Source organism: Phyllobates terribilis, unplaced genomic scaffold, assembly GCF_046119375.1.
Source record: "Phyllobates terribilis strain yellow unplaced genomic scaffold, ASM4611937v1 Scaffold_9__5_contigs__length_417890890, whole genome shotgun sequence".
NCBI classification, from domain to species: Eukaryota; Metazoa; Chordata; class Amphibia; order Anura; family Dendrobatidae; genus Phyllobates; species Phyllobates terribilis.
In genome coordinates, this window is record NW_027362769.1 from 302,003,180 (window position 1) to 302,027,376 (window position 24,197).

Genomic DNA, 24,197 nt, shown 5'->3' on the forward strand with positions numbered 1-24,197 from the left:
GACGGGATGAACCTTTAAAAAAGTTACAGCAGTGTTTTCTTAACTATTCTACAAATTTGTCATTGTCCTTTTAAGTAATGCTCTTCAAAAATTACTTGGTTTCTCAAGTGCCAAGACTGAGAGCGACATCTTATTCCATGATTATGCTTTGCATGGAATACTACTCAAGCTTAATGTTGTTTTGCTCAGTTAACCACCTGAAATTTTTAATTAGTGATAAAATCCTCACTGGCTTTCTTGTCTTTCTCATCAGTTTGTGGTGCTGTGGCTTAGTTGGTTAAAGTGCCTGTCTTGTAAACAGGAGATCCTGAGTTCAAATCTCAGCAGTGCTGTCTGTTCCAAATAAAGCTTTTAAACATCAAAATGTGGAATTTGATTGTGTACAACATCGATCTCTACGATAGTGCAATAGTGGGATTAAGAATCTGCTCTAAGTGCTAAAAAGGAAGAAAGACGGGATGAACCTTTAAAAAAGTTACAGCAGTGTTTTCTTAACTATTCTACAAATTTGTCATTGTCCTTTTAAATAATGCTTTTCAAAAATTACTTGGTTTCTCAAGTGCCAAGACTGAGAGCGACATCTTATTCCATGATTATGTTTTGCATGGAATACTACTCAAGCTTAATGTTGTTTTGCTCAGTTAACCACCTGAAATTTTTAATTAGTGATAAAATCCTCACTAGCTTTCTTGTCTTTCTCATCAGTTTGTGGTGCTGTGGCTTAGTTGGTTAAAGTGCCTGTCTTGTAAACAGGAGATCCTGAGCTCAAATCTCAGCAGTGCTGTCTGTTCCAAATAAAGCTTTTAAACATCAAAATGTGGAATTTGATTGTGTACAACATCGATCTCTACGATAGTGCAATAGTGGGATTAAGAATCTGCTGTAAGTGCTAAAAGGGAAGAAAGATGGGATGAACTTTTAAAAAAGTTACAGCAGTGTTTTCTTAACCATTCTACAAATTTGTCATTGTCCTTTTAAATAATGCTCTTCAAAAATTACTTGGTTTCTCAAGTGCCAAGACTGAGATCGACATCTTATTCCATGATTATGTTTTGCATGGAATAATACTCAAGCTTAATGTTGTTTTCCTCAGTTAACCACTTGAAATGTTTAATTAATAATTAAATCCGCACTGGCTTTCCTGTCTTCCTCTTCAGCTTGTGGTGCTGTGGCTTAGTTGGTTAAAGCGCCTGTCTTGTAAATAGGAGATCCTGAGTTCAAATCTCAGCAGTGCTGTCTGTTCAAAATAAAGCTTTTAAACATCAAAATGTGGAATTTGTTTGTGTACAACATTGATCTCTACGATAGAGCAATAGTGGGATTAAGAATCTGCTCTAAGTGCTAAAAAGGAAGAAAGACGGGATGAACCTTTAAAAAAGTTACAGCAGTGTTCTCTTAACTATTCTACAAATTTGTCATTGTCCTTTTAAGTAATGCTCTTCAAAAATTACTTGGTTTCTCAAGTGCCAAGACTGAGAGCGACATCTTATTCCATGATTATGTTTTGCATGGAATACTACTCAAGCTTAATGTTGTTTTGCTCAGTTAACCACCTGAAATTTTTAATTAGTGATAAAATCCTCACTGGCTTTCTTGTCTTTCTCATCAGTTTGTGGTGCTGTGGCTTAGTTGGTTAAAGTGCCTGTCTTGTAAACAGGAGATCCTGAGCTCAAATCTCAGCAGTGCTGTCTGTTCCAAATAAAGCTTTTAAACATCAAAATGTGGAATTTGATTGTGTACAACATCGATCTCTACGATAGTGCAATAGTGGGATTAAGAATCTGCTGTAAGTGCTAAAAAGGAAGAAAGATGGGATGAACTTTTAAAAAAGTTACAGCAGTGTTTTCTTAACCATTCTACAAATTTGTCATTGTCCTTTTAAATAATGCTCTTCAAAAATTACTTGGTTTCTCAAGTGCCAAGACTGAGATCGACATCTTATTCCATGATTATGTTTTGCATGGAATAATACTCAAGCTTAATGTTGTTTTGCTCAGTTAACCACTTGAAATGTTTAATTAATAATTAAATCCGCACTGGCTTTCCTGTCTTCCTCTTCAGCTTGTGGTGCTGTGGCTTAGTTGGTTAAAGCGCCTGTCTTGTAAATAGGAGATCCTGAGTTCAAATCTCAGCAGTGCTGTCTGTTCAAAATAAAGCTTTTAAACATCAAAATGTGGAATTTGTTTGTGTACAACATTGATCTCTACGATAGAGCAATAGTGGGATTAAGAATCTGCTCTAAGTGCTAAAAAGGAAGAAAGACGGGATGAACCTTTAAAAAAGTTACAGCAGTGTTTTCTTAACTATTCTACAAATTTGTCATTGTCCTTTTAAATAATGCTCTTCAAAAATTACTTGGTTTCTCAAGTGCCAAGACTGAGAGCGACATCTTATTCCATGATTATGTTTTGCATGGAATACTATTCAAGCTTAATGTTGTTTTGCTCAGTTAACCACCTGAAATTTTTAATTAGTGATAAAATCCTCACTGGCTTTCTTGTCCTTCTCATTAGTTTGCGGTGCTGTGGCTTAGTTGGTTAAAGCGCCTGTCTTGTAAATAGGAGATCCTGAGTTCAAATCTCAGCAGTGCTGTCTGTTCAAAATAAAGCTTTTAAACATCAAAATGTGGAATTTGTTTGTGTACAACATTGATCTCTACGATAGAGCAATAGTGGGATTAAGAATCTGCTCTAAGTGCTAAAAAGGAAGAAAGACGGGATGAACCTTTAAAAAAGTTACAGCAGTGTTTTCTTAACTATTCTACAAATTTGTCATTGTCCTTTTAAATAATGCTCTTCAAAAATTACTTGGTTTCTCAAGTGCCAAGACTGAGAGCGACATCTTATTCCATGATTATGCTTTGCATGGAATACTACTCAAGCTTAATGTTGTTTTGCTCAGTTAACCACTTGAAATCCTGTCTTGTAAACAGGAGATCCTGAGATCAAATCTCAGCAGCGCCATCTGTTCCAAATATAGCTTTTAAACCTCAAAATGTGCACTTCAATTGTGTGCAAAATCGTTCTCTACGATAGTGCAATAGTGGGATTAAGAATCTGCTCTAAGTGTTAAAAAGGAAGAAAGACGGGATGAACCTTTAAAAAAGTTGCAGCAGTATTTTTTTTAACTATTCTACAAATTTCTCATTGTCCTTTTAAATAATGCTCTTCAAAAATTATTGGTTTCTCAAGTACCAAGACTGAGATCGACATCTTATTCCATGATTATGTTTTGCATGGAATAATACTCAAGCTTAATGTTGTTTTGCTCAGTTAACCACTTGAAATTTTTAATTAATAATTAAATCCTCACTGGCTTTCCTGTCTTCCTCTTCAGCTTGTGGTGCTGTGGCTTAGTTGGTTAAAGCGCCTGTCTTGTAAATAGGAGATCCTGAGTTCAAATCTCAGCAGTGCTGTCTGTTCAAAATAAAGCTTTTAAACATCAAAATGTGGAATTTGATTGTGTACAACATCGATCTCAACGATAGTGCAATAGTGGGATTAAGAATCTGCTCTAACTGCTAAAAAGGAAGAAAGACGGGATGAATCTTTAAAAAAGTTGCAGCAGTATTTTTTTTAACTATTCTACAAATTTCTCATTGTCCTTTTAAATAATGCTCTTCAAAAATTATTGGTTTCTCAAGTACCAAGACTGAGATCGACATCTTATTCCATGATTATGTTTTGCATGGAATAATACTCAAGCTTAATGTTGTTTTGCTCAGTTAACCACTTGAAATTTTTAATTAATAATTAAATCCTCACTGGCTTTCCTGTCTTCCTCTTCAGCTTGTGGTGCTGTGGCTTAGTTGGTTAAAGCGCCTGTCTTGTAAATAGGAGATCCTGAGTTCAAATCTCAGCAGTGCTGTCTGTTCAAAATAAAGCTTTTAAACATCAAAATGTGGAATTTGTTTGTGTACAACATCGATCTCTACGATAGAGCAATAGTGGGATTAAGAATCTGCTCTAAGTGCTAAAAAGGAAGAAAGACGGGATGAACTTTTAAAAAAGTTACAGCAGTGTTTTCTTAACTATTCTACAAATTTGTCATTGTCCTTTTAAATAATGCTCTTCAAAAATTACTTGGTTTCTCAAGTGCCAAGACTGAGAGCGACATCTTATTCCATGATTATGCTTTGCATGGAATACTACTCAAGCTTAATGTTGTTTTGCTCAGTTAACCACCTGAAATTTTTAATTAGTGATAAAATCCTCACTGGCTTTCTTGTCTTTCTCATCAGTTTGTGGTGCTGTGGCTTAGTTGGTTAAAGTGCCTGTCTTGTAAACAGGAGATCCTGAGTTCAAATCTCAGCAGTGCTGTCTGTTCCAAATAAAGCTTTTAAACATCAAAATGTGGAATTTGATTGTGTACAACATCGATCTCTACGATAGTGCAATAGTGGGATTAAGAATCTGCTCTAAGTGCTAAAAAGGAAGAAAGACGGGATGAACCTTTAAAAAAGTTACAGCAGTGTTTTCTTAACTATTCTACAAATTTGTCATTGTCATTTTAAATAATGCTCTTCAAAAATTACTTGGTTTCTTAAGTGCCAAGACTGAGAGCGACATCTTATTCCATGATTATGTTTTGCATGGAATACTACTCAAGCTTAATGTTGTTTTGCTCAGTTAACCACCTGAAATTTTTAATTAGTGATAAAATCCTCACTGGCTTTCTTGTCTTTCTCATCAGTTTGTGGTGCTGTGGCTTAGTTGGTTAAAGTGCCTGTCTTGTAAACAGGAGATCCTGAGTTCAAATCTCAGCAGTGCTGTCTGTTCCAAATAAAGCTTTTAAACATCAAAATGTGGAATTTGATTGTGTACAACATCGATCTCTACGATAGTGCAATAGTGGGATTAAGAATCTGCTCTAAGTGCTAAAAAGGAAGAAAGACGGGATGAACCTTTAAAAAAGTTACAGCAGTGGTTTTTTTTTGCTATTCTACAAATTTGTCATTGTCCTTTTAAATAATGCTCTTCAAAAATTACTTGGTTTCTCAATTGCCAAGACTGAGAGCGACATCTTATTCCATGATTATGCTTTGCATGGAATACTACTCAAGCTTAATGTTTTTTTGCTCAGTTAACCACTTGAAACTTTTAATTAGTAATTAAATCCTCACTGGCTTTCCTGTCCTCCTCTTCAGCTTGTGGTGCTGTGGCTTAGTTGGTTAAAGCACCTGTCTTGTAAACAGGAGATCCTGAGTTCAAATCTCAGCAGTGCAATCTGTTCCAAATGAAGCTTTTAAACCTCAAAATGTGCACTTCAATTGTGTGTAACATCGATCTCTACGATAGTGCAATAGTGGGATAAAGAATCTGCTCTAAGTGCTAAAAAGGAAGAAAGACGGGATGAAGCTTTAAAAAAGTTACAGCAGTATATTTTTTAACTATTCTTCAAATTTCTCATTGTCCTTTTAAATAATGCTCTTCAAAAATTACTTGGTTTCTCAAGTGCCAAGACTGAGAGCGACATCTTATTCCATGATTATGCTTTGCATGGAATAATACTCAAGCTTAATGTTGTTTTGCTCAGTTAACCACCTGAAATTTTTAATTAGTGATAAAATCCTCACTGGCTTTTTTGTCTTTCTCATCAGTTTGTGGTGCTGTGGCTTAGTTGGTTAAAGTGCCTGTCTTGTAAACAGGCGATCCTGAGTTCAAATCTCAGCAGTGCTGTCTGTTCAAAATAAAGCTTTTAAACATCAAAATGTGGAATTTGTTTGTGTACAACATTGATCTCTACGATAGAGCAATAGTGGGATTAAGAATCTGCTCTAAGTGCTAAAAAGGAAGAAAGACGGGATGAACCTTTAAAAAAGTTACAGCAGTGTTTTCTTAACTATTCTACAAATTTCTCATTGTCCTTTTAAATAATGCTCTTCAAAAATTACTTGGTTTCTCAAGTGCCAAGACTGAGAGCGACATCTTATTCCATGATTATGCTTTGCATGGAATACTACTCAAGCTTAATGTTGTTTTGCTCAGTTAACCACTTGAAATTTTTAATTAGTGATTAAATCCTCACTGGTTATCCTGTCCTCCTCATCAGTTTGTGGTGCTGTGGCTTAGTTGGTTAAAGTGCCTGTCTTGTAAACAGGAGATCCTGAGTTCAAATCTCAGCAGTGCTGTCTGTTCCAAATAAAGCTTTTAAACATCAAAATGTGGAATTTGATTGTGTACAACATCGATCTCTACGATAGTGCAATAGTGGGATTAAGAATCTGCTCTAAGTGCTAAAAAGGAAGAAAGACGGGATGAAGCTTTAAAAAAGTTACAGCAGTATATTTTTTAACTATTCTTCAAATTTCTCATTGTCCTTTTAAATAATGCTCTTCAAAAATTACTTGGTTTCTCAATTGCCAAGACTGAGAGCGACATCTTATTCCATGATTATGCTTTGCATGGAATACTACTCAAGCTTAATGTTTTTTTGCTCAGTTAACCACTTGAAACTTTTAATTAGTAATTAAATCCTCACTGGCTTTCCTGTCCTCCTCTTCAGCTTGTGGTGCTGTGGCTTAGTTGGTTAAAGCACCTGTCTTGTAAAAAGGAGATCCTGAGTTCAAATCTCAGCAGTGCCATCTGTTCCAAATGAAGCTTTTAAACCTCAAAATGTGCACTTCAATTGTGTGTAACATCGATCTCTACTATAGTGCAATAGTGGGATAAAGAATCTGCTCTAAGTGCTAAAAAGGAAGAAAGACGGGATGAAGCTTTAAAAAAGTTACAGCAGTGTTTTCTTAACTATTCTACAAATTTGTCATTGTCCTTTTAAATAATGCTCTTCAAAAATTACTTGGTTTCTCAAGTGCCAAGACTGAGAGCGACATCTTATTTCATGATTATGCTTTGCATGGAATACTACTCAAGCTTAATGTTGTTTTGCTGAGTTAACCACTTGAAATTTTTAATTAGTGATAAAATCCTCACTGGCTTTCCTGTCTTCCTCTTCAGCTTGTGGTGCTGTGGCTTAGTTGGTTAAAGCGCCTGTCTTGTAAATAGGAGATCCTGAGTTCAAATCTCAGCAGTGCTGTCTGTTCAAAATAAAGCTTTTAAACATCAAAATGTGGAATTTGTTCGTGTACAACATTGATCTCTACGATAGAGCAATAGTGGGATTAAGAATCTGCTCTAAGTGCTAAAAAGGAAGAAAGACGGGATGAACCTTTAAAAAAGTTACAGCAGTGTTTTCTTAACTATTCTACAAATTTGTCATTGTCCTTTTAAATAATGCTCTTCAAAAATTACTTGGTTTCTCAAGTGCCAAGACTGAGAGCGACATCTTATTCCATGATTATGCTTTGCATGGAATACTACTCAAGCTTAATGTTGTTTTGCTCAGTTAACCACTTGAAATTTTTAATTAGTGAATAAATCCTCACTGGTTATCCTGTCCTCTTCATCAGTTTGTGGTGGTGTGGCTTAGTTGGTTAAAGCGCCTGTCTTGTAAACAGGAGATCCTGAGATCAAATCTCAGCAGTGCCATCTGTTCCAAATATAGTTTTTAAACCTCAAAATGTGCACTTCAATTGTGTGCAACATCGTTCTCTACGATAGTGCAATAGTGGGATTGAGAATCTGCTGTAAGTGCTAAAAAGGAAGAAAGATGGGATGAACCTTTAAAAAAGTTACAGCAGTGTTTTCTTAACCATTCTACAAATTTGTCATTGTCCTTTTAAATAATGCTCTTCAAAAATTACTTGGTTTCTCAAGTGCCAAGACTGAGAGCGACATCTTATTCCATGATTATGCTTTGCATGGAATACTACTCAAGCTTAATGTTGTTTTGCTCAGTTAACCACCTGAAATTTTTAATTAGTGATAAAATCCTCACTGGCTTTCCTGTCCTCCTCATCAGTTTGTGGTGCTGTGGCTTAGTTGGTTGAAGTGCCTGTCTTGTAAACAGGAGATCCTGAGTTCAAACCTCAGCAGTGCTGTCTGTTCCAAATAAAGCTTTTAAACATCAAAATGTGGAATTTGATTGTGTACAACATCGATCTCAATGATAGTGCAATAGTGGGATTAAGAATCTGCTCTAACTGCTAAAAAGGAAGAAAGACGGGATGAAGCTTTAAAAAAGTTGCAGCAGTATTTTTTTTAACTATTCTACAAATTTCTCATTGTCCTTTTAAATAATGCTCTTCAAAAATTACTTGGTTTCTCAAGTGCCAAGACTGAGATCGACATCTTATTCCATGATTATGTTTTGCATGGAATAATACTCAAGCTTAATGTTGTTTTGCTCAGTTAACCACTTGAAATTTTTAATTAATAATTAAATCCTCACTGGCTTTCCTGTCTTCCTCTTCAGCTTGTGGTGCTGTGGCTTAGTTGTTTAAAGCGCCTGTCTTGTAAATAGGAGATCCTGAGTTCAAATCTCAGCAGTGCTGTCTGTTCAAAATAAAGCTTTTAAACATCAAAATGTGGAATTTGTTTGTGTACAACATTGATCTCTACGATAGAGCAATAGTGGGATTAAGAATCTGCTCTAAGTGCTAAAAAGGAAGAAAGACGGGATGAACCTTTAAAAAAGTTACAGCAGTGTTTTCTTAACTATTCTACAAATTTGTCATTGTCCTTTTAAATAATGCTCTTCAAAAATTACTTGGTTTCTCAATTGCCAAGACTGAGAGCGACATCTTATTCCATGATTATGCTTTGCATGGAATACTACTCAAGCTTAATGTTGTTTTGCTCAGTTAACCACTTGAAACTTTTAATTAGTAATTAAATCCTCACTGGCTTTCCTGTCCTCCTCTTCAGCTTGTGCTGCTGTGGCTTAGTTGGTTAAAGCGCCTGTCTTATAAACAGGAGATCCTGAGTTCAAATCTCAGCAGTGCCATCTGTTCCAAATGAAGCTTTTAAACCTCAAAATGTGCACTTCAATTGTGTGTAACATCGATCTCTACGATAGTGCAATAGTGGGATAAAGAATCTGCTCTAAGTGCTAAAAAGGAAGAAAGACGGGATGAAGCTTTAAAAAAGTTACAGGAGTATATTTTTTAACTATTCTTCAAATTTCTCATTGTCCTTTTAAATAATGCTCTTCAAAAATTACTTGGTTTCTCAAGTGCCAAGACTGAGAGCGACATCTTATTCCATGATTATGCTTTGCATGGAATAATACTCAAGCTTAATGTTGTTTTGATCAGTTAACCACCTGAAATTTTTAATTAGTGATAAAATCCTCACTGGCTTTCTTGTCTTTCTCATCAGTTTGTGGTGCTGTGGCTTAGTTGGTTAAAGTGCCTGTCTTGTAAACAGGCGATCCTGAGTTCAAATCTCAGCAGTGCTGTCTGTTCCAAATAAAGCTTTTAAACATCAAAATGTGGAATTTGATTGTGTACAACATCGATCTCTACGATAGTGCAATAGTGGGATTAAGAATCTGCTCTAAGTGCTAAAAAGGAAGAAAGACGGGATGAACTTTTAAAAAAGTTACAGCAGTGTTTTCTTAACTATTCTACAAATTTGTCATTGTCCTTTTAAATAATGCTCTTCAAAAATTACTTGGTTTCTCAAGTGCCAATACTGAGAGCGACATCTTATTCCATGATTATGCTTTGCATGGAATGCTACTCAAGCTTAATGTTGTTTTGCTGAGTTAACCACTTGAAATTTTTAATTAGTGATAAAATCCTCACTGGCTTTCCTGTCCTCCTCATCAGTTTGTGGTGCTGTGGCTTAGTTGGTTAAAGTGCCTGTCTTGTAAACAGGAGATCCTGAATTCAAATCTCAGCAGTGCCATTTGTTCCAGATAAAGCTTTCAAACCTCAAAATGTGTACTTCATTTGTGTGCAACATCAATCTCTACGATAGTGCAATAGTGGGATTAAGAATCTGCTCTAAGTGCTAAAAAGGAAGTAAGACGGGATGAAGCTTTAAAAAAGTTACAGCAGTGTTTTTTTTTTGCTATTCTACAAATTTGTCATTGTCCTTTTAAATAATGCTCTTCAAAAATTACTTGGTTTCTCAATTGCCAAGACTGAGAGCGACATCTTATTCCATGATTATGCTTTGCATGGAATACTACTCAAGCTTAATGTTTTTTTGCTCAGTTAACCACTTGAAACTTTTAATTAGTAATTAAATCCTCACTGGCTTTCCTGTCCTCCTCTTCAGCTTGTGGTGCTGTGGCTTAGTTGGTTAAAGCACCTGTCTTGTAAACAGGAGATCCTGAGTTCAAATCTCAGCAGTGCCATCTGTTCCAAATGAAGCTTTTAAACCTCAAAATGTGCACTTCAATTGTGTGTAACATCGATCTCTACGATAGTGCAATAGTGGGATAAAGAATCTGCTCTAAGTGCTAAAAAGGAAGAAAGACGGGATGAAGCTTTAAAAAAGTTACAGCAGTATATTTTTTAACTATTCTTCAAATTTCTCATTGTCCTTTTAAATAATGCTCTTCAAAAATTACTTGGTTTCTCAAGTGCCAAGACTGAGAGCGACATCTTATTCCATGATTATGCTTTGCATGGAATAATACTCAAGCTTAATGTTGTTTTGATCAGTTAACCACCTGAAATTTTTAATTAGTGATAAAATCCTCACTGGCTTTCTTGTCTTTCTCATCAGTTTGTGGTGCTGTGGCTTAGTTGGTTAAAGTGCCTGTCTTGTAAACAGGAGATCCTGAGTTCAAATCTCAGCAGTGCTGTCTGTTCCAAATAAAGCTTTTAAACATCAAAATGTGGAATTTGATTGTGTACAACATCGATCTCTACGATAGTGCAATAGTGGGATAAAGAATCTGCTCTAAGTGCTAAAAAGGAAGAAAGACGGGATGAAGCTTTAAAAAAGTTACAGCAGTATATTTTTTAACTATTCTTCAAATTTCTCATTGTCCTTTTAAATAATGCTCTTCAAAAATTACTTGGTTTCTCAAGTGCCAAGACTGAGAGCGACATCTTATTCCATGATTATGCTTTGCATGGAATAATACTCAAGCTTAATGTTGTTTTGATCAGTTAACCACCTGAAATTTTTAATTAGTGATAAAATCCTCACTGGCTTTCTTGTCTTTCTCATCAGTTTGTGGTGCTGTGGCTTAGCTGGTTAAAGTGCCTGTCTTGTAAACAGGCGATCCTGAGTTCAAATCTCAGCAGTGCTGTCTGTTCCAAATAAAGCTTTTAAACATCAAAATGTGGAATTTGATTGTGTACAACATCGATCTCTACGATAGTGCAATAGTGGGATTAAGAATCTGCTCTAAGTGCTAAAAAGGAAGAAAGACGGGATGAACTTTTAAAAAAGTTACAGCAGTGTTTTCTTAACTATTCTACAAATTTGTCATTGTCCTTTTAAATAATGCTCTTCAAAAATTACTTGGTTTCTCAAGTGCCAATACTGAGAGCGACATCTTATTCCATGATTATGCTTTGCATGGAATGCTACTCAAGCTTAATGTTGTTTTGCTGAGTTAACCACTTGAAATTTTTAATTAGTGATAAAATCCTCACTGGCTTTCCTGTCCTCCTCATCAGTTTGTGGTGCTGTGGCTTAGTTGGTTAAAGTGCCTGTCTTGTAAACAGGAGATCCTGAATTCAAATCTCAGCAGTGCCATTTGTTCCAAATAAAGCTTTCAAACCTCAAAATGTGTACTTCATTTGTGTGCAACATCGATCTCTACGATAGTGCAATAGTGGGATTAAGAATCTGCTCTAAGTGCTAAAAAGGAAGTAAGACGGGATGAAGCTTTAAAAAAGTTACAGCAGTGTTTTTTTTTTGCTATTCTACAAATTTGTCATTGTCCTTTTAAATAATGCTCTTCAAAAATTACTTGGTTTCTCAATTGCCAAGACTGAGAGCGACATCTTATTCCATGATTATGCTTTGCATGGAATACTACTCAAGCTTAATGTTTTTTTGCTCAGTTAACCACTTGAAACTTTTAATTAGTAATTAAATCCTCACTGGCTTTCCTGTCCTCCTCTTCAGCTTGTGGTGCTGTGGCTTAGTTGGTTAAAGCACCTGTCTTGTAAACAGGAGATCCTGAGTTCAAATCTCAGCAGTGCCATCTGTTCCAAATGAAGCTTTTAAACCTCAAAATGTGCACTTCAATTGTGTGTAACATCGATCTCTACGATAGTGCAATAGTGGGATAAAGAATCTGCTCTAAGTGCTAAAAAGGAAGAAAGACGGGATGAAGCTTTTAAAAAGTTACAGCAGTATATTTTTTAACTATTCTTCAAATTTCTCATTGTCCTTTTAAATAATGCTCTTCAAAAATTACTTGGTTTCTCAAGTGCCAAGACTGAGAGCGACATCTTATTCCATGATTATGCTTTGCATGGAATAATACTCAAGCTTAATGTTGTTTTGATCAGTTAACCACCTGAAATTTTTAATTAGTGATAAAATCCTCACTGGCTTTCTTGTCTTTCTCATCAGTTTGTGGTGCTGTGGCTTAGTTGGTTAAAGTGCCTGTCTTGTAAACAGGAGATCCTGAGTTCAAATCTCAACAGTGCTGTCTGTTCCAAATAAAGCTTTTAAACATCAAAATGTGGAATTTGATTGTGTACAACATCGATCTCTACGATAGTGCAATAGTGGGATAAAGAATCTGCTCTAAGTGCTAAAAAGGAAGAAAGACGGGATGAAGCTTTAAAAAAGTTACAGCAGTATATTTTTTAACTATTCTTCAAATTTCTCATTGTCCTTTTAAATAATGCTCTTCAAAAATTACTTGGTTTCTCAAGTGCCAAGACTGAGAGCGACATCTTATTCCATGATTATGCTTTGCATGGAATAATACTCAAGCTTAATGTTGTTTTGATCAGTTAACCACCTGAAATTTTTAATTAGTGATAAAATCCTCACTGGCTTTCTTGTCTTTCTCATCAGTTTGTGGTGCTGTGGCTTAGTTGGTTAAAGTGCCTGTCTTGTAAACAGGATATCCTGAGTTCAAATCTCAGCAGTGCTGTCTGTTCCAAATAAAGCTTTTAAACATCAAAATGTGGAATTTGATTGTGTACAACATCGATCTCTACGATAGTGCAATAGTGGGATTAAGAATCTGCTCTAAGTGCTAAAAAGGAAGAAAGACGGGATGAACCTTTAAAAAAGTTACAGCAGTGTTTTCTTAACTATTCTACAAATTTGTCATTGTCCTTTTAAATAATGCTCTTCAAAAATTACTTGGTTTCTCAAGTGCCAATACTGAGAGCGACATCTTATTCCATGATTATGCTTTGCATGGAATGCTACTCAAGCTTAATGTTGTTTTGCTGAGTTAACCACTTGAAATTTTTAATTAGTGATAAAATCCTCACTGGCTTTCCTGTCCTCCTCATCAGTTTGTGGTGCTGTGGCTTAGTTGGTTAAAGTGCCTGTCGTGTAAACAGGAGATCCTGTGTTCAAATCTCAGCAGTGCCATTTGTTCCAAATAAAGCTTTCAAACCTCATAATGTGCACTTCATTTGTGTGCAACATCGATCTCTACGATAGTGCAATAGTGGGATTAAGAATCTGCTGTAAGTGCTAAAAAGGAAGAAAGATGGGATGAAGCTTTAAAAAAGTTACAGCAGTGGGTTTTTTTTGCTATTCTACAAATTTGTCATTGTCCTTTTAAATAATGCTCTTCAAAAATTACTTGGTTTCTCAATTGCCAAGACTGAGAGCGACATCTTATTCCATGATTATGCTTTGCATGGAATAATACTCAAGCTTAATGTTGTTTTGATCAGTTAACCACCTGAAATTTTTAATTAGTGATAAAATCCTCACTGGCTTTCTTGTCTTTCTCATCAGTTTGTGGTGCTGTGGCTTAGTTGGTTAAAGTGCCTGTCTTGTAAACAGGAGATCCTGAGTTCAAATCTCAGCAGTGCTGTCTGTTCCAAATAAAGCTTTTAAACATCAAAATGTGGAATTTGATTGTGTACAACATCGATCTCTACGATAGTGCAATAGTGGGATTAAGAATCTGCTCTAAGTGCTAAAAAGGAAGAAAGACGGGATGAACTTTTAAAAAAGTTACAGCAGTGTTTTCTTAACTATTCTACAAATTTGTCATTGTCCTTTTAAATAATGCTCTTCAAAAATTACTTGGTTTCTCAAGTGCCAATACTGAGAGCGACATCTTATTCCATGATTATGCTTTGCATGGAATGCTACTCAAGCTTAATGTTGTTTTGCTGAGTTAACCACTTGAAATTTTTAATTAGTGATAAAATCCTCACTGGCTTTCCTGTCCTCCTCATCAGTTTGTGGTGCTGTGGCTTAGTTGGTTAAAGTGCCTGTCTTGTAAACAGGAGATCCTGAATTCAAATCTCAGCAGTGCCATTTGTTCCAAATAAAGCTTTCAAACCTCAAAATGTGTACTTCATTTGTGTGCAACATCGATCTCTACGATAGTGCAATAGTGGGATTAAGAATCTGCTCTAAGTGCTAAAAAGGAAGTAAGACGGGATGAAGCTTTAAAAAAGTTACAGCAGTGTTTTTTTTTGCTATTCTACAAATTTGTCATTGTCCTTTTAAATAATGCTCTTCAAAAATTACTTGGTTTCTCAATTGCCAAGACTGAGAGCGACATCTTATTCCATGATTATGCTTTGCATGGAATACTACTCAAGCTTAATGTTTTTTTGCTCAGTTAACCACTTGAAACTTTTAATTAGTAATTAAATCCTCACTGGCTTTCCTGTCCTCCTCTTCAGCTTGTGGTGCTGTGGCTTAGTTGGTTAAAGCACCTGTCTTGTAAACAGGAGATCCTGAGTTCAAATCTCAGCAGTGCCATCTGTTCCAAATGAAGCTTTTAAACCTCAAAATGTGCACTTCAATTGTGTGTAACATCGATCTCTACGATAGTGCAATAGTGGGATAAAGAATCTGCTCTAAGTGCTAAAAAGGAAGAAAGACGGGATGAAGCTTTAAAAAAGTTACAGCAGTATATTTTTTAACTATTCTTCAAATTTCTCATTGTCCTTTTAAATAATGCTCTTCAAAAATTACTTGGTTTCTCAAGTGCCAAGACTGAGAGCGACATCTTATTCCATGATTATGCTTTGCATGGAATAATACTCAAGCTTAATGTTGTTTTGATCAGTTAACCACCTGAAATTTTTAATTAGTGATAAAATCCTCACTGGCTTTCTTGTCTTTCTCATCAGTTTGTGGTGCTGTGGCTTAGTTGGTTAAAGTGCCTGTCTTGTAAACAGGAGATCCAGAGTTCAAATCTCAGCAGTGCTGTCTGTTCAAAATAAAGCTTTTAAATATCAAAATGTGGGATTTGTTTGTGTACAACATTGATCTCTACGATAGTGCAATAGTGGGATTAAGAATCTGCTCTAAGTGCTAAAAAGGAAGAAAGACGGGATGAAGCTTTAAAAAAGTTACAGCAGTGTTTTCTTAACTATTCTACAAATTTGTCATTGTCCTTTTAAATAATGCTCTTCAAAAATTACTTGGTTTCTCAAGCGCCAAGACTGAGAGCGACATCTTATTTCATGATTATGCTTTGCATGGAATACTACTCAAGCTTAATGTTGTTTTGCTCAGTTAACCACTTGAAATTTTTAATTAGTGATAAAATCCTCACTGGCTTTCCTGTCCTCCTCATCAGTTTGTGGTGCTGTGGCTTAGTTGGTTAAAGGGCCTTTCTTGTAAACAGGAGATCCTGAGTTCAAATCTCAGCAGTGCTGTCTGTTCCAAATAAAGCTTTTAAACATCAAAATGTGGAATTTGATTGTGTACAACATCAATCTCAACGATAGTGCAATAGTGGGATTAAGAATCTGCTCTAACTGCTAAAAAGGAAGAAAGATGGGATGAAGCTTTAAAAAAGTTGCAGCAGTATTTTTTTTAACTATTCTACAAATTTCTCATTGTCCTTTTAAATAATGCTCTTCAAAAATTACTTGGTTTCTCAAGTGCCAAGACTGAGATCGACATCTTATTCCATGATTATGCTTTGCATGGAATAATACTCAAGCTTAATGTTGTTTTGCTCAGTTAACCACTTGAAATTTTTAATTAGTAATTAAATCCTCACTGGCTTTCCCGTCTTCCTCTTCAGCTTGTGGTGCGGTGCTTAGTTGGTTAAAGCGCCTGTCTTGTAATTAGGAGATCCAGAGTTCAAATCTCAGCAGTGCTGTCTGTTCAAAATAAAGCTTTTAGATATCAAAATGTGGAATTTGTTTGTGTACAACATTGATCTCTACGATAGTGCAATAGTGGGATTAAGAATCTGCTCTAAGTGCTAAAAAGGAAGAAAGACGGGATGAAGCTTTAAAAAAGTTACAGCAGTACTTTTTTTAACTATTCTACAAATTTGTCATTGTCCTTTTAAATAATGCTCTTCAAAAATTACTTGGTTTCTCAAGTGCCAAGACTGAGAGCGACATCTTTTTCCATGATTATGCTTTGCATGGAATACTACTCAAGCTTAATGTTGTTTTGCTCAGCTAACCACTTGAAATTTTTAATTAGTGATAAAATCCTCACTGGCTTTCCTGTCCTCCTCATCAGTTTGTGGTGCTGTGGCTTAGCTGGTTAAAGTGTTAAAGTGCCTGTTTTGTTAACAGGAGATCCTGAGTTCAAATCTCAGCAGTGCTGTCTGTTCCAAATAAAGCTTTTAAACATCAAAATGTGGAATTTGATTGTGTACAACATCGATCTCTACGATAGTGCAATAGTGGGATTAAGAATCTGCTCTAAGTGCTAAAAGGAAGAAAGACGGGATGAAGCTTTAAAAAAGTTACAGCAGTGTTTTCTTAACTATTCTACAAATTTGTCATTGTCCTTTTAAATAATGCTCTTCAAAAATTACTTGGTTTCTCAAGTGCCAAGACTGAGAGCGACATCTTATTCCATGATTATGCTTTGCATGGAATAATACTCAAGCTTAATGTTGTTTTGATCAGTTAAAAACCTGAAATTTTTAATTAGTGATAAAATCCTCACTGGCTTTCTTGTCTTTCTCATCAGTTTGTGGTGCTGTGGCTTAGCTGGTTAAAGTGCCTGTTTTGTAAACAGGAGATCCTGAGTTCAAATCTCAGCAGTGCTGTCTGTTCCAAATAAAGCTTTTAAACATCAAAATGTGGAATTTGACTGTGTACAACTTAGATCTCTGCGATAGTGTAATAGTGGGACTAAGAATCTGCTCTAAGTGCTAAAAAGGAAGAAAGACGGGATGAAGCTTTAAAAAAGTTACAGCAGTGTTTTTTTTCTTTACTATTCTACAAATTTGTCATTGTCCTTTTAAATAATGCTCTTCAAAAATAACTTGGTTTCTCAAGTGCCAAGACTGAGAGCGACATCTTTTTCCATGATTATGCTTTGCATGGAATACTACTCAAGCTTAATGTTGTTTTGCTCAGCTAACCACTTGAAGTTTTTAATTAGTGATAAAATCCTCACTGGCTTTCCTGTCCTCCTCATCAGTTTGTGGTGCTGTGGCTTAGCTGGTTAAAGTGCCTGTTTTGTTAACAGGAGATCCTGAGTTCAAATCTCAGCAGTGCTGTCTGTTCCAAATAAAGCTTTTAAACATCAAAATGTGGAATTTGATTGTGTACAACATCGATCTCTACGATAGTGCAATAGTGGGATTAAGAATCTGCTCTAAGTGCTAAAAAGGAAGAAAGACGGGATGAAGCTTTAAAAAAGTTACAGCAGTATTTTTTTTAACTATTCTACACATTTCTCATTGTCCTTTTAAATAATGCTCTTCAAAAATTACTTGGTTTCTCAAGTGCCAAGACTGAGAGCGACATCTTATTCCATGATTATGCTTTGCATGGAATAATACTCAAGCTTAATGTTGTTTTGCTCAGTTAACCACTTGAAATTTTTAAATAGTGATTAAATCCTCACTGGCTTTCCTGTCCTCCTCATCAGTTTGTGGTGCTGTGGCTTAGTTGGTTAAAGTGCCTGTCTTGTAAACAGGAGATCCTGAGTTCAAATCTCAGCAGTGCTGTCTGTTCCAAATAAAGCTCTTAAACATCAAAATGTGGAATTTGATTGTGTACAACATCGATCTGTGCAATAGTGGGATTAAGAATCTGCTCTAAGTGCTAAAAAGGAAGAAAGACGGGATGAACCTTTAAAAAAGTTACAGCAGTGTTTTCTTAACTATTCTACAAATTTGTCATTGTCCTTTTAAATAATGCTCTTCAAAAATTACTTGGTTTCTCAAGTGCCAATACTGAGAGCGACATCTTATTCCATGATTATGCTTTGCATGGAATGCTACTCAAGCTTAATGTTGTTTTGCTGAGTTAACCACTTGAAATTTTTAATTAGTGATAAAATCCTCACTGGCTTTCCTGTCCTCCTCATCAGTTTGTGGTGCTGTGGCTTAGTTGGTTAAAGTGCCTGTCTTGTAAACAGGAGATCCTGAGTTCAAATCTCAGCAGTGCTGTCTGTTCCAAATAAAGCTTTTAAACATCAAAATGTGGAATTTGATTGTGTACAACATCGATCTCAACGATAGTGCAATAGTGGGATTAAGAATCTGCTCTAACTGCTAAAAAGGAAGAAAGACGGGATGAAGCTTTAAAAAAGTTGCAGCAATATTTTTTTTAACTATTCTACAAATTTCTCATTGTCATTTAAATAATGCTCTTCAAAAATTACTTGGTTTCTCAAGTGCCAAGACTGAGATCGACATCTTATTCCATGATTATGCTTTGCATGGAATAATACTCAAGCTTAATGTTGTTTTGCTCAGTTAACCACTTGAAATTTTAATTAGTAATTAAATCCTCACTAGCTTTCCTGTCTTCCTCTTCAGCTTGTGGTGCTGTGCTTAGTTGGTTAAAGCGCCTGTCTTGTAAACAGGAGATTCTGAGTTCAAATCTCAGCTGTGCTGTCTGTTCCAAATAAAGCTTTTAAACATTAAAATGTGGACTATGATTGTGTACAACATCGATATCTGCAATACTGGGATTAAGAATCTTCTCTAAGTGCTAAAAAGGAAGAAAGACGGGATGAAGTTTTAAAAAAGTTACAGCAGTGTTTTTTTTTTTACTATTCTACAAATTTGTCATTGTCCTTTTAAATAATGCTCTTCAAGAATTACTTGGTTTCTCAAGTGCTAAGACTGAGAGCGACATCTTATTCCATGATTATGCTTTGAATGAAATACTACTCAAGCTTAATGTTATTTTGCTCAGTTAACCACTTGAAATTTTTAATTAGTGATAAAATCCTCACTGGCTTTCCAGTCCTCCTCATCAGTTTGTGGTGCTGTGGCTTAGTTGTTTAAAGTGCCTGTCTTGCAAACAGGAGATCCTGAGTTCAAATTTCAGCAATGCTGTCTTTTCCAAATAAAGCTTTTAAACTTCAAAATGTGGAATTTGATTGTGTACAACATCGATCTCTACGATAGTGCAATAGTGGGATTAAGAATCTGCTCTAAGTGCTAAAAAGGAAGAAAGACGGGATGAAGCTTTAAGAAAGTTATTCCATGATTATGCTTTGCATGGAATACTACTCAAGTTTAATGTTGTTTTGCTCAGTTAACCACTTGAAAATTTTAATGAGTGATTAAAATCCTCAATGGCTTTCCTGTCCTCCTCATCAGTTTGTGGTGCTGTGGCTCAGTTGAATAAAGCGCCTGTCTTGTAAACAGGAGATCCTGAGTTCAAATCTCAGCCATGCTGTCTGTTCCAAATAAAGCTATTAAACATCAAAATGTGAACTTTGATTGTGTACAACATCGATCTCTGCGATAGTGCGATTAAGAATCTGCTTTAAGTGCTAAAAAGGAATAAAAACAGGATGAAGCTTTAAAAAAGTTACAGCAGTACATTTTTTAACTATTCTACAAATTTCTCATTGTCCTTTTAAATAATGCTCTTCAAAAATTACTTGGTTTCTCAATTGCCAAGACTGAGAGCGACATCTTATTCCATGATTATGTTTTGCATGGAATAATACTCAAGCTTAATGTTGTTTTGCTCAGTTAACCACTTGAAATTTTTAATTAGTGATTAAATCATCACTGGCTTTCATGTCCCCCTTATCAGTTTGTGGTGCTGTGGTTTTGTTGGTTAAAGTGCCTGTCTTGTAAACAGGAGATCCTGAGTTCAAATCTCAGCAGTGCTGTCTGTTCCAAATAAAGCTTTTAAACCTTAAATAGTGGAATTTGATTGTGTACAACATCGATCTCTACGATAGTGCAATAGTGGGATTAAGAATCTGCTCTAAGTGCTAAAAAGGAAGAAAGACGGGATGAAGCTTTTGTTATGTTCTGCTACCAAAGCTAAGGAAAGAGAGGAGATCTGTCCCTACTATGAGACTCAGCTGAATCCCTACGATGTAACAGGGAACCTGATCCTGTGATCAGACCTGCTAAAGTCCTAATCTAGTCTGTACGAAGACCTATAGATGTGGGGAGGGAATCCCTACAAGTACTAAGGACTGGGAGGAATATGGGACACCTCCTAACAGAAATAGTAGCAGACAGACGAACAAACAAAATAGATAGAACATAGAGGTCCGTAGACCAAGCAAACTAACAGAGTTAGATACAGAGCACAGGCTAGCTAGAAAGTAGATATACAATGAAGTCCAGCAAAGCCAGAAGGGCGGAGCAGGACTAAATAGGCCAACAAGGTCATGTGACCAGCAAAGGAAAAAAAACCTAACAGCAAGGTTCTAACAGTACCCCCCCTTCTAAGAGGATCCTCCGGATCCCCTAGGACCAGGCTTATCAGGAAATCTCCTGTGAAACGCTCTGATAAGTCTGGACGCGGAAACATCATCTGACCTCACCCAAGAGTTATCCTCGGGTCCGAAACGTTTCCAGGCCACAAGATACTGCAAACTACCTCTATACCGTCTAGAGTCAAGGATGCGAGAAATTTCATATTCCCCGTCCTCCACCACCGGAGGAACAGAGGCAGAGGCGTCACCATCCGACACAACAGCTTTTTTTAACAGAGAGACATGAAAGACCGGATTAATTCTCCAGGAGGTAGGAACCTCCAACCTAACAGCAGATTGGTTGACAACCTGAAGCACCTTAAAGGGCCCTACAAACTTGGGACCCAATTTCTTAGAAGGAATCCTCAACCGCAGATTCCTAGAGGACAACCAAACCATGTCACCAACAGCGAACAAAACCTCCTGTCGTTTCCTATCAAAGTAGTCTTTAGATTTTCTGTTGGCCTCCTGAAGATTACCACGCACATCCGTCCAAACTCTTTCCAAATCACCGGAAAAATTCTCCTCCTCAGGCACGGCAGATCCCAACTTGGAGAACGACCCAAACGACGGATGTCTCCCAGAACAACAAAAAAAAGGCGAACAACCAGCAGAAGAAGATGTATGATTGTTCAGAGCAAATTCGGCAAGTGGCAGAAACTCAGACCACCCCTCTTGATTGTCTGCCACAAAACAACGCAAGAACTGCTCAACATCCTGGTTTTTCCTTTCTGTCTGGCCATTAGATTCAGGATGATATCCGGACGAAAACGACAAATGAATTCCCAACCTGTCACAAAAGGCACGCCAAAAACGAGCCACGAACTGAGGACCCCTATCAGAAACAATGTCAGTAGGAACGCCATGAAGTCTGACAATTTCCTTGACAAAGGCCTTAGCGAGAGTTTTAGCGCAGGGCAGTTTGACGAAGGGAACCAAGTGACACATCTTGCTAAAGCGGTCCACGACCACCCAGATGACAGTAAAACCCTCAGAGGGGGGAAGGTCAGTTATAAAGTCCATAGCCAAATGTGTCCAAGGAGCACTGGGGACCTCCAAAGGACAAAGCAACCCCGCAGCAGGAGTATGTGAGGACTTAGATCTAGCACATATAGTACATTGGCGCACCCACTTAATGACTTCCTTCTGCCATCCAGGCCACCAAAAACTGCGACCCACCAGTCTCTTGGTCTCAGAGATTCCGGGATGACCTGCCAACCGAGATTCGTGACACTCAACAAACAAATCTCTCCTAAAGGTTTCAGGCACAAACAACCTCCCATGAGGAGTGTTAGATGGGGCATTCTCCTGAGCTTTAAGAATCTCATCTTCCAAAACGGAGTCTAAAGCAGCTATCACAACACCTTCTTGTAAAATGTTTTCCTCTTTCTCAGCACCGACTATGGGAGAAAAACTGCGAGACAAGGCATCCGCCTTAACATTCTTAGTACCAGGGATGTAAGTAACGGAGAAATTAAACCGCGAGAAAAACAGTGCCCACCTAGCCTGACGGGCATTCAGGCGCTTGGCAGCATCAAGTTATATCAGATTTTTATGATCCGTAAGAACCTGAACGGGAAATTCCGCACCTTCCAAGAAGTGGCGCCAGTGTTCAAATGCGAGTTTAATAGCCAATAATTCCCGATTACCAATATCGTAATTCAATTCAGTCTCCGAAAATTTTTTTGAAAAAAAGGCACAGGGATGTAATCCATCCCCGTTATCCTGAGACAATACTGCGCCAACCCCCACAGAGGAAGCATCAACCTCAACCAAAAATGGCCTAGTAACATCAGGCTGCATAAGGATGGGAGCAGAGGTGAACCTCTCCTTGAGATACACAAAAGCTTCAATGGCCTCAGAAGACCACTGAACCGCATCAGCACCTTTCCTGGTGAGATCAGTCAGAGGTTTGACAATACTAGAAAAATTTTTTATGAACTTTCTATAGTAATTGGCGAAACCCAAAAACCTCTGTATCGATTTCAAACCAATAGGCCTAGGCCATTCCTGCACAGCCTGAACCTTAACCGGATCCATCTCAAAACCTTTGCTGGAGATAATGTAGCCCAAAAAACTAATTCTCTGTACAGCGAACTCACATTTCTCCAGCTTAGCAAAAAGCGAATTGTCCATTAATAACTGTAATACCTCACGCACGCTCCGCCAATGAGACTCCAGATCTGGCGAATAAATCAAAATGTCATCCAAATACACAACCACATTTTTACCGATCAAAGGTCTAAGGATGTCATTAATCAGATTCTGAAAAAATGCAGGAGCATTAGTGAGACCAAAAGGCATAACCAGATTCTCAAAATGACCCACAGGAGTGTTAAAAGCAGTCTTCCATTCATCACCCTCCTTCATGCGCAACAGATTGTATGCCCCCTTAAGGTCAATTTTAGAGAACCACTTGGCCCCCAATAACTGGTTAAACAGATCAGGAATCAATGGCAGTGGGTAAGGATTGTGTACCATAATTTTGTTAATCTCACGAAAATCCAGACAAGGACGTAAACCGCCGTCCTTTTTTTTTACAAAAAAAAATCCAACCGCCACAGGAGACTTAGAGGGCCTAATGTGACCGGCGGCCAAGCTTGTCTGTATGTATTCCTCCAAAGCCTTCCTCTCAGGAATAGTAAGGTTAAATAAACGACTCTTAGGAAGAGTCGCTCCAGGGACAAATTCAATAGAACAATCATAGTCTCTATGGGGAGGCAAAACCTGCGATTCCTTCTCAGAAAAAACTCTCCAAAAATCCTGAATAGGAACAGGCAATTCTCCCCTATCCAAAGCTGCAATACGCCCGTTACAACACTTGTCATAACATTTATGGCTCCAGGATTTAATTTCACTGGTAGACCAATCCAGTACAGGATTGTGAAATTTTAACCAGGGCAAACCCAATATTACTGGAGAAGGCAAGTTATTCAACACTACCAAATCCAATTTCTCATGGTGAACACCATTAATAGTGAGAGGAAATTCACTGACCTTGAGAGTAATATTCTTCAAAGGGGAGCCATCCACAGAAACCACAGCAATGGGGGATGACAAAGGTTCAGGTTTTAAATTGAGTTTTTCCACGAATCCCCCATCAATTACATTCAGTGTAGACCCGCAATCAACAAACACCCGAAATTCCATTAATTTTTCCTGAGCAATCGTGGAAGCAGCTAAAAATATACCCTTGGAATTTAAACAGGCAATACGGGCGTGACTGACCATTTTTTTTTCTTTCTTCATACGAAGCTCACAGCCTTTAATCAAATGACCAGATTTTCCGCAGTAGAAACACAAGCCTTGTGAAAAACGACGGTCTTTTTCTTGAGAGCGAGGTGCCACCGATCCAATCTCCATCGGTTCACCACTGTTAGTACACACATTATCATAACCAGAAACTGACATAGCAGAGGATTTGCTCTCATTAACCCTAGCACGCAGTCTTCTATCCACCCGTATAGCTAATTGCATAGCCTGTTGCAAATCTTCAGGTGTAGGATAAGCAATTAGCAGGTCTTTAACCCTTTCACTGAGCCCAGCAAGAAATAG

The 24,197-nt window shown here is 37.1% G+C and overlaps 29 non-coding genes across 29 annotated transcripts; all 29 read left to right on the forward strand.

The window, feature by feature from the left end:
• Window positions 1-258: 258 nt before the first annotated feature.
• On the forward strand, window positions 259-332 carry TRNAT-UGU (transfer RNA threonine (anticodon UGU)). Its single transcript has one exon. It is a non-coding gene; the product is annotated as a tRNA-Thr (tRNA).
• An 830-nt stretch (window positions 333-1,162) lies between these two features.
• Window positions 1,163-1,236, forward strand: TRNAT-UGU (transfer RNA threonine (anticodon UGU)). Its single transcript has one exon. It is a non-coding gene; the product is annotated as a tRNA-Thr (tRNA).
• An 830-nt stretch (window positions 1,237-2,066) lies between these two features.
• Window positions 2,067-2,140, forward strand: TRNAT-UGU (transfer RNA threonine (anticodon UGU)). The gene has a single exon. It is a non-coding gene; the product is annotated as a tRNA-Thr (tRNA).
• Window positions 2,141-2,518: 378 nt separating this feature from the next.
• Window positions 2,519-2,592, forward strand: TRNAT-UGU (transfer RNA threonine (anticodon UGU)). Its single transcript has one exon. It is a non-coding gene; the product is annotated as a tRNA-Thr (tRNA).
• A 749-nt stretch (window positions 2,593-3,341) lies between these two features.
• On the forward strand, window positions 3,342-3,415 carry TRNAT-UGU (transfer RNA threonine (anticodon UGU)). The gene has a single exon. It is a non-coding gene; the product is annotated as a tRNA-Thr (tRNA).
• Window positions 3,416-3,793: 378 nt separating this feature from the next.
• TRNAT-UGU (transfer RNA threonine (anticodon UGU)) lies at window positions 3,794-3,867 on the forward strand. The gene has a single exon. It is a non-coding gene; the product is annotated as a tRNA-Thr (tRNA).
• A 378-nt stretch (window positions 3,868-4,245) lies between these two features.
• TRNAT-UGU (transfer RNA threonine (anticodon UGU)) lies at window positions 4,246-4,319 on the forward strand. Its single transcript has one exon. It is a non-coding gene; the product is annotated as a tRNA-Thr (tRNA).
• Window positions 4,320-4,697: 378 nt separating this feature from the next.
• On the forward strand, window positions 4,698-4,771 carry TRNAT-UGU (transfer RNA threonine (anticodon UGU)). Its single transcript has one exon. It is a non-coding gene; the product is annotated as a tRNA-Thr (tRNA).
• Window positions 4,772-5,151: 380 nt separating this feature from the next.
• On the forward strand, window positions 5,152-5,225 carry TRNAT-UGU (transfer RNA threonine (anticodon UGU)). The gene has a single exon. It is a non-coding gene; the product is annotated as a tRNA-Thr (tRNA).
• Window positions 5,226-5,604: 379 nt separating this feature from the next.
• On the forward strand, window positions 5,605-5,678 carry TRNAT-UGU (transfer RNA threonine (anticodon UGU)). The gene has a single exon. It is a non-coding gene; the product is annotated as a tRNA-Thr (tRNA).
• Window positions 5,679-6,056: 378 nt separating this feature from the next.
• TRNAT-UGU (transfer RNA threonine (anticodon UGU)) lies at window positions 6,057-6,130 on the forward strand. Its single transcript has one exon. It is a non-coding gene; the product is annotated as a tRNA-Thr (tRNA).
• Window positions 6,131-6,509: 379 nt separating this feature from the next.
• Window positions 6,510-6,583, forward strand: TRNAT-UGU (transfer RNA threonine (anticodon UGU)). The gene has a single exon. It is a non-coding gene; the product is annotated as a tRNA-Thr (tRNA).
• A 378-nt stretch (window positions 6,584-6,961) lies between these two features.
• Window positions 6,962-7,035, forward strand: TRNAT-UGU (transfer RNA threonine (anticodon UGU)). Its single transcript has one exon. It is a non-coding gene; the product is annotated as a tRNA-Thr (tRNA).
• A 378-nt stretch (window positions 7,036-7,413) lies between these two features.
• Window positions 7,414-7,487, forward strand: TRNAT-UGU (transfer RNA threonine (anticodon UGU)). Its single transcript has one exon. It is a non-coding gene; the product is annotated as a tRNA-Thr (tRNA).
• A 1,283-nt stretch (window positions 7,488-8,770) lies between these two features.
• TRNAI-UAU (transfer RNA isoleucine (anticodon UAU)) lies at window positions 8,771-8,844 on the forward strand. Its single transcript has one exon. It is a non-coding gene; the product is annotated as a tRNA-Ile (tRNA).
• A 379-nt stretch (window positions 8,845-9,223) lies between these two features.
• Window positions 9,224-9,297, forward strand: TRNAT-UGU (transfer RNA threonine (anticodon UGU)). The gene has a single exon. It is a non-coding gene; the product is annotated as a tRNA-Thr (tRNA).
• A 378-nt stretch (window positions 9,298-9,675) lies between these two features.
• On the forward strand, window positions 9,676-9,749 carry TRNAT-UGU (transfer RNA threonine (anticodon UGU)). Its single transcript has one exon. It is a non-coding gene; the product is annotated as a tRNA-Thr (tRNA).
• Window positions 9,750-10,129: 380 nt separating this feature from the next.
• On the forward strand, window positions 10,130-10,203 carry TRNAT-UGU (transfer RNA threonine (anticodon UGU)). The gene has a single exon. It is a non-coding gene; the product is annotated as a tRNA-Thr (tRNA).
• A 379-nt stretch (window positions 10,204-10,582) lies between these two features.
• TRNAT-UGU (transfer RNA threonine (anticodon UGU)) lies at window positions 10,583-10,656 on the forward strand. The gene has a single exon. It is a non-coding gene; the product is annotated as a tRNA-Thr (tRNA).
• Window positions 10,657-11,035: 379 nt separating this feature from the next.
• TRNAT-UGU (transfer RNA threonine (anticodon UGU)) lies at window positions 11,036-11,109 on the forward strand. Its single transcript has one exon. It is a non-coding gene; the product is annotated as a tRNA-Thr (tRNA).
• Window positions 11,110-11,487: 378 nt separating this feature from the next.
• Window positions 11,488-11,561, forward strand: TRNAT-UGU (transfer RNA threonine (anticodon UGU)). Its single transcript has one exon. It is a non-coding gene; the product is annotated as a tRNA-Thr (tRNA).
• A 380-nt stretch (window positions 11,562-11,941) lies between these two features.
• On the forward strand, window positions 11,942-12,015 carry TRNAT-UGU (transfer RNA threonine (anticodon UGU)). Its single transcript has one exon. It is a non-coding gene; the product is annotated as a tRNA-Thr (tRNA).
• Window positions 12,016-12,847: 832 nt separating this feature from the next.
• On the forward strand, window positions 12,848-12,921 carry TRNAT-UGU (transfer RNA threonine (anticodon UGU)). The gene has a single exon. It is a non-coding gene; the product is annotated as a tRNA-Thr (tRNA).
• Window positions 12,922-13,753: 832 nt separating this feature from the next.
• Window positions 13,754-13,827, forward strand: TRNAT-UGU (transfer RNA threonine (anticodon UGU)). Its single transcript has one exon. It is a non-coding gene; the product is annotated as a tRNA-Thr (tRNA).
• Window positions 13,828-14,205: 378 nt separating this feature from the next.
• TRNAT-UGU (transfer RNA threonine (anticodon UGU)) lies at window positions 14,206-14,279 on the forward strand. Its single transcript has one exon. It is a non-coding gene; the product is annotated as a tRNA-Thr (tRNA).
• A 379-nt stretch (window positions 14,280-14,658) lies between these two features.
• TRNAT-UGU (transfer RNA threonine (anticodon UGU)) lies at window positions 14,659-14,732 on the forward strand. Its single transcript has one exon. It is a non-coding gene; the product is annotated as a tRNA-Thr (tRNA).
• Window positions 14,733-16,927: 2,195 nt separating this feature from the next.
• Window positions 16,928-17,001, forward strand: TRNAT-UGU (transfer RNA threonine (anticodon UGU)). The gene has a single exon. It is a non-coding gene; the product is annotated as a tRNA-Thr (tRNA).
• An 835-nt stretch (window positions 17,002-17,836) lies between these two features.
• TRNAT-UGU (transfer RNA threonine (anticodon UGU)) lies at window positions 17,837-17,910 on the forward strand. The gene has a single exon. It is a non-coding gene; the product is annotated as a tRNA-Thr (tRNA).
• Window positions 17,911-18,280: 370 nt separating this feature from the next.
• Window positions 18,281-18,354, forward strand: TRNAT-UGU (transfer RNA threonine (anticodon UGU)). Its single transcript has one exon. It is a non-coding gene; the product is annotated as a tRNA-Thr (tRNA).
• The last annotated feature ends 5,843 nt before the right edge of the window (window positions 18,355-24,197 follow it).